Genomic DNA, 9,349 nt, shown 5'->3' with positions numbered 1-9,349 from the left:
GGGGAAACTAAGCGACATGTCTCGGACCGTGTTCGTGAACATAAGGCAGATCTGAAACATGGGAGGACCAACACTTCAGCCGTGGCTGATCATTGTTTTAATGCGGTTGGCTCACACGAAATGTATTTCTCTAAGACGAAGGTACTTTGCAAGCCCACTTGCTATCAACAAAGATTCGTTCATGAAGCCATCCATATATACAGACACACAATTTCAACCGAGAGGATGGGTAAAAACTCAGCAATCATTGGAAGGACGTCATCAACCATTCATTCTAGATTTGAAGCTTTCGTGACTGCAAGGAATCATATTCTTAGGTTTTTTCGGTAAAGTCACGTAGGTAAAACATCAAAATTAATGAAAATAAAATAAAATAAAACAAAAATCACGACGTTTCGGAGGCAACACAAGTCTCCGTCATCAGGTGGGACCGTCACAGCACGCTCGCTGTATCACGTTCCATTCATTGGCTACCACATTCTGATGAGCTCCCCCCCCTCTCCTCCCCCCTTCAACTTGCTTATAAGGGATTACATCTTGAATCATTGCCTCACTTGATGCAGCTAATTCGGCTGTGACGGTCCCACCTGATGACGGAGACTTGTGTTGCCTCCGAAACGTCGTGATTTTTGTTTTATTTTATTTTATTTTCATTAATTTTGATGTTTTACCTACGTGACTTTACCGAAAAAACCTAAGAATACGTCATCAACCAGTTTAAGTCAGAACTGGCTGTGATGTCTCCATCTTGTCACCTTCCGATGTTAGTTGTATTTTACCAAAAAGATGGGACGAGCAATTCCAGTTCCTGCGGCGTGGCCCCTGCATTGGGCGTACCACAAGTCGTTAATTTATCCACGTCTCATGCGGCTCCCCCTCTCCTGTTTCACATGAACATAACCATCTCCGTTTGCGCAGGCTCCAGGGAACTTATGCCCCGCCCACTTCGTTCTGATACCAGGACGCCTGGGCTACGCCCATTTTAAACCTTTAAAACAGCTTGTCTTTAGTGCCCCTCCCCCCCACTTTTATCCTCCTGATGACGATCGCTTGTGTTGCGATCGAAACGTCGTAGCTTTTTTGTTCATTTTATTATTTTTTTAACCTATCTACATGACTTTCCCGAAAGACCCAAAGAATATGAAAACCATCTTGTTGCCGAATACTTTCTGTGAAATTACAAAATATACGACGAAATTAGCACGTACACTTTATCATGCACGAGACGCGAAAGGGAGCGGATCACTGCTGCCCATCAAAATGAAATGTTGCTGCTGCTGCTGTCGTTGGCACCACCAGAGGTTTCCAGCTTCAATCCTGGTGTATGGCTGATTCAGCCAAGCCCGATTCCGGGAATAATAAACAAAGTGACTGCATTGTGGTGGAGCCAGCGGCCATCGTCCCTATGCAACGTGGAACTTCCACCACTGGCTCAAGCTTGCGAGATGAGCACCGCCCCAGACGTCTCCGCGCTGGAAAAAAAACCTCTCATTGTGTACAATAATAAAGAAATGAAGCACAGTCTGTACGAATGTATACAATTGGATTGTGCTTCGTCGGGGGTCTGAATGCTCGTATTCAATGGCTCGGTAACATTTCGCGAGCGAGTCACGGTGTGCCATCCTCGCCTTGGCCAGAGGAGCAGTTAACGAGCCAAGGAAGGAATGTTCCACCTCATTAGTGGCGGCCGTAAATGCCAGCGGAATGTGCCGAGCCGCAAAAAAAAACCCCGTCGCCGCTGTTCCACATTCTCCGTACAAAAAGGATGCGTCGCGCGATCGTTTGTCACCTTCGCATACCGACTACGCGTGGCATTTGGAAACCCGGCGATGTCATCGCACGTCGAGTCGGAGTTGTCACTCACGGAAATGTTCGCCGTAATTTTTGATTGGGTAGCAGATTTATTGTTTTGACGCCAGGTAAAGTGTGGGGTTGGGGGGTGAGGGTGTGTGTGTGTGGTGGGTACCACTCACCCCCGCTTACAACACGTGTGGGCGGCGTGGAAGAGCATAGGCCACGTGCCCTCTACACCAGGGGTCCCCAAGCCCCGGGACGCGGACCGGTACCGGCCCGTGGCCTGTTAGGAACCGGGCCGCGCAGCAGCAGGAGTTGAGCGGTGAGTCCGCGCGTGACCCGCCCCCATTGTTTTATTATTCACCACTTCCCTCTTGCCACTCTTTCCCGCACTGCGCACTCGTCTCAGTCACAGTTTCGGTAAGCCCACAAGCTCTAACCCCTAGCCATAAATGAGTAAATGTCTAACGTCGCTGGAGAGCTTCTTTGAAAAGGGGCAAAGACCCAATGATGAACCCCCCCCCCCCCCCCCCGGTTCGTGAATTTTTTTTGTCTTCCACGAAACCGGTCCCTGCTGCCAAAAAGGTTGTGGGACCGCTGCAGTCTCCGGGTTGGCCGCTTCTTCTTCAGAGCTCGTCCAGGAGCCCCCCCCCCCCCGCCAGTTGCCATCACCACCGAGCAGCGCAGTCCGCCAGAGACGATTGAGCGGCGAGCGAGCGGGCGGGCGGGCGAGGAGGGCGAGGGAGTGATTGATGGTCGACGGTGCGGCTTTCTCGTTGTCGAGCTTTCGCGCAAATAATAGAGCGGTGGCTGTCAGGCTGATCGATCACGGGGACTCGCCGTGGCCCCTTCGGAGCCGCTCCGTAACGGGGGCGCAAGGGGGTCCGTTAAGCACTGAAGAAACGCAGCTCGTGACAATTACAATCCAGGCGCGGTGGACCTCTCTCGAGGTCGAGACGGGGAACTCACTGCCTACTCAAGCGTATAAAGAAACAAGAAAACAAGAACAAATATGGTTATGGAGACACTGCACGAGGTAGCATTGTGTGACCTTCTCGAGTCATCCGGAATGATTCGAGGTGGCGTGGGAGCCGAGATCAGTCTCCACACACTCCACTGCCGTGTCTGACTCCTCTGCCGTGTCTCAGTCCCCACCCACTCCTGTGTCTCAGTATCTACAGACACCTCATCCGTCCCCACACCTCCTCCGTGTCTCCATCTCCACCAGACCTCATCCTCACCCCGGGTCTCAGCCGGTATGCCGCGTTCCCACGCCTCCCCCGTGTCACCTGTATTCATGTAGAGTGTATTTGACAGTATATACACGACTACGTGCCACCTCTACAGGAGATAGTCTCCTGTCCGACTGGATGGTTCGGCGATGCGGTGAGCGGCTCTTGCAGGAAGCAGTGCACCACGCTGTGTCAGAAGAGCACGTCTAGAACGGGGTCCCCCCCGCCCAAACTACTTCTGAGACTCCGACATCCTCCCGTGTGACGAGGAGGTGGTGGTGGTGCCCACCACGGCTGGAAGCCTCGAGCGATGTTCGTTCACGAACCTCCATACAGATGACAAAGTCTCCTCGGCTCGTTTCCACTCGCACGCCACCACAATAGCCCGCGACTCTCCGCCACGTATCGGCCCCCTGCTCGTGACAATCCCCACACCCCCAACAAAGCAATCTCCCCAATATAATGGGCGAGTGATGGGGGGGGGTGACGCCTGTTCACTCAAGAGCCCTCTCCACGCGACACCGTGATACTGCTGTTGTTGTTATTATTAACTCGTGTTAAGAATGGTGCCACTCGTTCTGAGCACGCCTCGCCAAAAAAACGTCCGACATTATCACCGCATTCGTCGCTTTCGGTCGTTGCCTATTGCATTTATTTGCTTTGCGGAAAGAAAAAAAAAGAGTTGTCGTCTCAACCCACCCGGGATGCGTTCCGTGTTGTTTAACCCACCGCAGTCCGCTGGAACCGCAGACGGAATGGACTTCCAACGGGAGCTGCGATTACAGACATCGGCGGCGGCGACGCCGAGATGACACAGACGCGTTGATGCCTCGCCCGTGGAACGACGTCCGGCACGGAGTAAGTTAAACGACTGCATTTACAACTCGACAGAGGAGAGAGAAAGGAGGTGGGTGGGTGAGTGGGTGGGTGGGGGGGAAGACAGGAGCCAGGCGAGGCTGGGAATTGATGTCGTCTCGAGTAAACAAACACACGGGGTTTCTGCGAGAGATGAAAATCCGCACGAAGAGATGTAATTACGCAGCGCAGGGCACTCCCCACCCCCCTTTGGGCTCGTGGGGGAGGAGAGAGAAGCCGGTGCCGTGAGTTGTTAGGAGATGGAAGGGGGAGATCGGTTTAATCGGTGAGGGCAGAGGCGACTATTCGCGTGCTGAGGTTTTTCCAACGCAAGCACAGCTTATATAGGACTTTTTAAGAGCGAAACAGCAGGAGTTCTTCACACAACTCTGGCTGTCGCTCTGATGAGGCTGGTTGTTGTAATTATCGACGAATCGTCACGGTGCTCGAATGGTAAATGTTGCGGGTTTACTCTCAAACACACCGTGACAAACCTTACTAATTGGCCGTGTCGGGGTGGTGTCGGGTTCAACGACACGTATTTACGCGATCTAACCCAAACACATCTATTATGCATCTTATACAGTGATATATATATGATGAATATTACTGTTGTAATTGTGTAACGCATCGTCATTCGCGCGAACTGAATGTCGAGACTCTGATGGGGAGTTTGTAACGCGCGCAGTTTTCGTACGGAGGCGCTGGAAACCCAAAAGACGAATGGGGAAGGCGGTCAGAAACCCACCTGACCAACGATTGCCCGAGCTCTGTAGTACTGTATTGGGATATTTGGCCAACATAATGAACGAGTGTTTACGCATGTGGGAGGCACTGGAGTACAGTACAACGTAGACAAACCCCACGTGTGCGATGGTTGGGGGGGGGGGTAATACTCAGTCCCCGTACAGATGGAATACCGATGGAAATTAACTCACTTGGTGTACTGCCACCATACCCTGGGCAAGTCAAGAGATGGTGACCCTGACATGCTTGGGTAAAAAGAGGGTTTCACTATCTTCTTGGTTCTTTCGGTAAAGTCACGTAGAAGAGAAATAATAAAATAATAAGAATAAAACATAATAAAATAAAATTCTCACGACGTTTCGGCCACAACGCAAGCAGCCGTCCTCGGGTGAAGAACAGGGCTGGCCGAAACGTCGTGAGAATTTTATTTTATTATGTTTTATTTTTATTCTTTTATTATTTCCCTTCTACGTGACTTTACCGAAAGAACCAAGATTAATCCCTGCAGGGTTTCACTAATTTGTGTGATCCACCAACGCTGACCTCCACGGTGCCGGATTACAGCGCGGGCTCTGGCAGTGGTGGCGCAAAGAGAACGCAGATGGCCTGCGACTTCACCGATGTCCCTCGATTTAAACCACGCGTCACAACCAAGACGCCAACATTTCTCTTTTCTGGAGACCTGGGATTTAAAAAAAATTAACCCGTAAAAACAAAGTTTTTCACCATAAATCCTTTATATGCATGGCGGCTAGAGTCCTCTCGTCCTCTGGCTTGAGATGTCTGCCACCATTAAGCAATTGGTAATTAAATATTTTTAAAAAAAATTCCCTAAACAGTGTAAAATTTTGGAAAAAAAATTTTCACGAAAATTAATTGTCACGCACAACGAGTCTGTGTGTGCAAAATGTCAGCTCGATTGGATCACGGGAAGTGGGTTAAAAAACGACCGAAAGATTTGCACGGTCGTAAGCAAGCAAGCAAGCACACAAGCAAGTGAACTTAATATAAAGATTTTTAAAAAACCAGTACGAATGCAGGAATTACCACGATCCAAAACCTCCACTGAAATCCAAGCAATCCGGCAAGCACAAATAAAACCACAATGTGACCTCTCACTCAGACAAGCGTATAGGGTGCGTGAATTGTCAGGAGATTTAATATCGAAACAATTAAATGAGCAACGATGGCCACGATGGGATCATATTGTGCAAAACTACAATACCTCACTGCATGCTAACTCCGGTCATCATCGTAGCAGCAGCAGCAGCGGCTTTTGGCGAGCCATCGATCAAAGACGGTCAACGCATAGCGCGCTGTCAGATGTGCTTCTGCGGCCGTCTGAAACGCTCTTCCTTCCAAAATTAAGACGCCACTGGGGATATGCTCTTTTAAATCTAGATTGAAAACTAATTTCCTTCATAACATCTTTTGTGATAATTGTTTTTTATACCCTTTTATCTGGCAACAAAACAGACACCTTTTTTTACAAGGAGTCATGTTTGCATAGACCACAATACCTGCAGTCGTAATGCAAACAAAAAACATAACTCTGATAATGTATGCACTGTCCTTGAAGTTGATTGGTCCACACCCGAGACAGCTTTCCTTAGAGCCTAGTCTCTCATACTCTGATGGTGCATTGTCTTTGAGTTGTGCGCCTTTTGGCGTCATCTGGTCCAACACCATGTGAGACTAGTCTCGGGTGTGGACCAATCAACTTCAAGAACAGTGCATACATTATCAGAGTTATGTTTTTTGTTGGCATTATGACTGCAGGTATTGTGGTCTATGCAAACATGACTCCTTGTAAAAAAGGTGTCAGTTTTGTTGCCAGATAAAAGGGTAAAAAACCAATTGTCATATTTTTTTCTTCTGGCAAATGAGGTTCCAATGGTGTAAACTACGTGTTTAGTTAACTATCCTTCCCCGCACCTCCGTACGGTGCGAAAGTTCAACATACTGTTCACACAAAACGGACGATACACGATTATTGAGGCGCTGATATCACATGGCGTACCATGGCGTCATCGTACCGCAGCATCCCTCATGGTTACTCATGAAAGGTGACTTCATGTGATCTATGGAGGCTCCTGGTCTCTTTTCATCGCTCGGTCACTGCCACCGGTTGCCCGGGTCACCAACCAGGTGACCTCTGGCCTTGTCATGTCGCCGTCGTCTCCTTGCTCGCTTCCCTCCGAGCTCAAATGTTACCTTGCCGCCCTCTGTGGGTGAACATCATTTCCGGAGCATATCCACCGCCTATTTAGTATTCGCCACACAAGTCATGTGTGTGGTGGGTCCCTCTTGCTCCTCCTGCTCCTTCTCGATTGACGATGGTGAGGTCCGACCCGTACAGCCTGTTAGGGCCTGCACGGTGTCGGTCAGTCTGAGATTACTCGTGCCTTCTTGTGCATCTGTGTGACAACATATGTCCCTGGTTTAACCTCTGCACATTGTACCCTCTCACGTGCTAACATCGTGTTCTCGATCCACGATTTTGGTGTGAAGGCCTCCTGCAGGGTTGCGCAAGAAGGGACGGTGATCTCAAGGGCTGAGCAACGAAATTTATGAAATTCCCATTCTTAAACATTATGTTAGTAACTTGATACAGTACTCAATTTATTCCCCAAATTACTACAATTGCTCTTAAATATTATTTTAAATCTACACGATCGACACTGCCCCCAAAGTGCTCGTTTCAGCATAGCGACGTTTTGACGTTCGTCCGCCGCAGAGCGGCAATTCCTACAACATGCCAATTTTTCTACAAAGGGAGCACACCAAGTCGAGCCATCAGCAGCCAAGCTTTACATCTCCCACCATGCCTGCAGTAATTATATCTGGCTATTCAGTCCGGTAGAAGCAAGGCGGCCGAGCTTCGGGGTGAAAGAGTCATGGATGCACATTCCCAGTCGCATGCACGAACGAGGCTTTGAAACTCACGGCAACTTTTGAATTTTCAGCCACAGTGCACACAACATGACCTTCCCGCTCCAAAGTTTTAAGAGCTTGGTTAAGTTTAAGTGGGTGTCTTAATACCGGCACATTTTCTACTTTTACCCCCACCCCCACCAGCCCGTTCCCCCTCTCTCCCTCCATCTAATACCACTCTTTATAACCTTCCATCCCTTTCCATATCCTCCCTCAACCCCGCCCCCCCAACGTCTCTCGCTCTTTCCTCATGCACGAGATCTCTCGTCCTCTTTCACAGTCTCACCCCTGTTCATCCCTTCAATAGTTGCCGTCTTTTCTATCCATCCATCGCGGCGCTTTCAGGAATTGGACCACAAACAGTTCACGGCAGCATCTGCAAGCAAATCGACGTCATAAAACAATCGACGAGACTCCGGTCGTAATGTTTTATTTATCCTGGTGGAATCTTAGAGGATAACCAACTGGGCAGAATTTGTGCATCTTTGCTCTGGGAACACTGGTTCTGTGTGGACATCCCATCTCAAGGCGTGATGAAGAGGGGCACCCACTCACTGCCAACACGAGGAGGGGCCCACTCACTGCCCCCACGAGGAGGGCCCCCACAGCCAGCACGAGGCACTCAGAGCGAACACTCCACACTCCCACCCCCCCCCCCCCCCCTGGGTTATGTTCCACGAAAAACAAGATTTGAATGAACACAGGCACGAGGTAGCGACAGCCGTGGCTTGCCAATAAAAAAAATCAACAAATTATTAATGGCGAAATGCGTGAAAGTCTGGCACAATTAGGCTCTCTTTTCCTTGCACCACTGCCACTGTCGGCTCAGGGTTGTGGGTCGTGGCCAAGGCGTGAGTTAAAGGAACCTGCAGATCGCGCCCAGTGGGTGCCTTGTTTTGTGTGCAGAGTTTTTATTTAAAGGGCCATCACTTCAGCAAGGCGCAAACAAAATCACCCATAATGCACTGCTTTTTATGTTCAAGCTACAGCTTATACTGTGGAATTATTGCTTTAGATCGAGGTCGAGAAGAAATGCATTTCAAACTTTGGCAACTTATCACCTCATTGTACCGAGCGTCAGTTTAACGTTCAACATTCTCAGGGTAATGGAGTTTTAACAGCTGCAGGCAAGTCAGAGAGCATACCAAGAAGGCACTCAATATCGAAGGTTGGATGTCGCAAGCGAATTGTACGGAGTAATGAATAGCACTATTTTACGTTTGCAAAATGAATACACAATGACCTGCAAGGAGGCACAGAATACTCCACCACAACAACAAACGTATTCATAAATCATTGATTACCATTCAGAGTGCAACACAAGACTATACATGTGCAAATTATACATGGAATAACACACTTTACGTAAAGCGGCAGAAATGAAACACGACGACGCTTCAGTGTCGCGCAGCCCCTCGCTCCGCTCGAGATGACCCCACAGAGGGCTCGGCAGACACCGCCAACAGCCAGGGACACGAGCTCCCCCGTGGGCGAGGGCACTTTGCGCCCCACTTCCACGCCGATGGCTCTCGCCGTGTAGGCAGTGGAACGAGTTAGTCAAGACAGCAACTTGCTGTCACGTACCGAAGAGGAGAGGGGTAACTACATCTCATAGAAGCCTTCATGCAAGAGGGAAACAACCTGCCCTGCGCCATCAGGCTTTTCCACGTACAGCGCTGTGTCTCTTCCTGGTTCAGCAGTTCCACTGCTGGATTATTTTTTTCTGCCCGAGGACGACCGCTTGTGTTGTGATTTTCTACCTACGTGACTTTACCGAAAGAACCGAA

The sequence above is a fragment of the Lampetra fluviatilis genome, chromosome 9, assembly GCF_964198595.1.
Source record: "Lampetra fluviatilis chromosome 9, kcLamFluv1.1, whole genome shotgun sequence".
In the NCBI taxonomy this organism is placed as follows: domain Eukaryota; kingdom Metazoa; phylum Chordata; class Hyperoartia; order Petromyzontiformes; family Petromyzontidae; genus Lampetra; species Lampetra fluviatilis.
The sequence above is the reverse complement of the archived record's forward strand: the minus strand, read 5'-3'. Positions refer to the sequence as shown.